Source organism: Nyctereutes procyonoides, unplaced genomic scaffold, assembly GCF_905146905.1.
Source record: "Nyctereutes procyonoides isolate TBG_1078 unplaced genomic scaffold, NYPRO_anot_genome, whole genome shotgun sequence".
NCBI classification, from domain to species: domain Eukaryota; kingdom Metazoa; phylum Chordata; class Mammalia; order Carnivora; family Canidae; genus Nyctereutes; species Nyctereutes procyonoides.
In genome coordinates, this window is record NW_026575131.1 from 2,676,253 (window position 1) to 2,678,467 (window position 2,215).

The 2,215-nt window shown below is 39.3% G+C and overlaps 1 pseudogene; it reads left to right on the forward strand.

Annotated features, from left to right (window-relative positions):
- Positions 1–386: 386 nt before the first annotated feature.
- LOC129522558 (small nuclear ribonucleoprotein G-like) lies at positions 387–575 on the forward strand (annotated as a pseudogene).
- Positions 576–2,215: the final 1,640 nt, after the last annotated feature.

Below are 2,215 nucleotides of genomic sequence, written 5' to 3' on the forward strand. Positions count from 1 at the left end.
ATGTATTTTGCTCCCTTTCATATGATTCCATTTATGTGAGGTTCTTGAAATAGTCAAATTCATAGAGACGGAGTAGAACAGTAGTTACCAAGGGCTGGGGAGAGGCAAATGGGGAGTTGTTAGTAGGTACAGAGGTTTAGTACAGAATGATGGGAAAGTTCTGTAGATGGTTGGTGACGGTTGCAGAACAGTATGAATGTACTTAATGCCACTGAATTAAACACTTGGAAATGGACAAGATGGCAAATGTTATGTTACATGTGCTTTACCACAATAAAAATTTTAATTTAATTTTAAAAATGTAAACCAAATTCCATTTGGAGGCATATTTAAGCTTACTCGGTAGACACCATGAGCAAAGCTCACCCTCCCAAGTTGAAAAACTTATGGGCAAGAAATTATCATTGAAGTTAAGTGGTGGCCAACATGTCCAAGGAATATTACAGGAGTTCGATCTGTTTATGAATCTTGTGATAGATGAATGTGTGGGGATGGCAACTAGTGGGAAAAAGAACCATATTGGAATAGTGGTAATATGAGGAAATAGTATCATCATGTTAGGAGCCTTGGAATGAGTGTGTTCATTAGAAGAAATCAACTGCTTCCACATGTCCTCTCTCCATATAGTACCTGTTTTTACTGCAATATAAAAATAAAGTCATGTGTGTTTTCATGTTAAACTTTTTTTGTTAAACTTTTATAATAGTCAAAAAATCAAAAATTTAAATCTACAGACTTGAATTACCATATAGTCATTGTAAAAAATGGAAGACTTTTCAGACATCATTAAGTAGAAATAGTTGATTTTTATTTGCTTTTTATTTTTTATTATTATTATTTTTTAATGATAGTCACAGAGAGAGAGAGAGAGAGGCAGAGACACAGGCAGAGGGAGAAGCAGGCTCCATGCCAGGAGCCTGATGCGGGACTCGATCCGGGGACTCCATGATCGCGCCCTGGGCCAAAGGCAGGCGCCAAACCGCTGCGCCACCCAGGGATCCCTTATTTGCTTTTTAAAATATTTTATTTTTATTTTTTTAAGATTTATTTTTATTTATTTATTTATGATAGACAGAGAGAGAGAGGCAGACACAGGCAGAGGGAGAAGCAGGCTCCATGCCAGGAGCCTGATGTGGGACTTGATCCCGGGACTCCAGAATCACACCCTGGGCCAAAGGCAGGCGCAAAACCTCTGAGCCACCCAGAGATTCCCCAAAATATTTTATTTTTAAAAAGATTTAATTTATTTATTTGAGAGAGGGAGTGCAAGCAGGGTTGGGAGTGGAGGAAGAGGGAGAGAGAGAATCTCAGGCAGACTCCATGCTGAGCTCAGAGCCCAAGATCCTGACCCTGAGCTGAAATCAAGAGTCAGATGCTTAACCAACTGAGCCACCCTGGTGCCCCTATTTTATTTTATTTTATTCTTGTAAGTAAACTACACCCACCATGGGGCTTGAACTCATGACCTCAAGACTGAGCTAGTCGGGTGCCTCTAAAAATAATTGAATACAAGAGAAGTCAAAGGATCCCAAGAAAGTAAATGTAATCATTGTACACTGCTTGGTTGTGCAGGTAATAAAGTTTATATAGTCTTAATCATATGAGCAATATTTATTGACTTTTCAACTTTTTTAAAATTTATTTGTTCATGAGAGACACACAGAGAGAGGCAAAGACACAGGCAGAGGGAGAACAGGCTCCTCACAGGGAGCCCGATGTGGGACCATATCCCAGGATCATGACCTGAGCCAAAGGCAGACGTTCAACCACTGAGCCACCCAGGCATCTGACTTTTCGAATCTGAAAGCCAACCTGTAGACTCAGCAGAGAAGACAGTTGTGGTTATAGAACAAAGACATAAACACTATCCAATTTGACAGTATAAAATTAAAATCACAGATCATGGAAGTAGGGAGGCAAGAGAATGAGGCAATGGGAAGAGTAGGTGCCAGAACAGCCATATCTGATAAACTTGTACCTTAGATACTGTCTAGATTTGATAGAAAAACAGAAAACCTAAAGTTACAAGGATGAAAAATAGTGATAAAAACTCTATTGGAAAGAGTGGGAGATGGCAAGGTATAAGTGACTTAAATCCCCACACAGAGCAGGATGTTGATAACATCATTCATATATCCATGAGTAGATTTAAGAGCATAGGCCAATTATTCTGTAGATTGTCCCTCAGTTTGAGCCTGCCTGATATTTCCTTCTT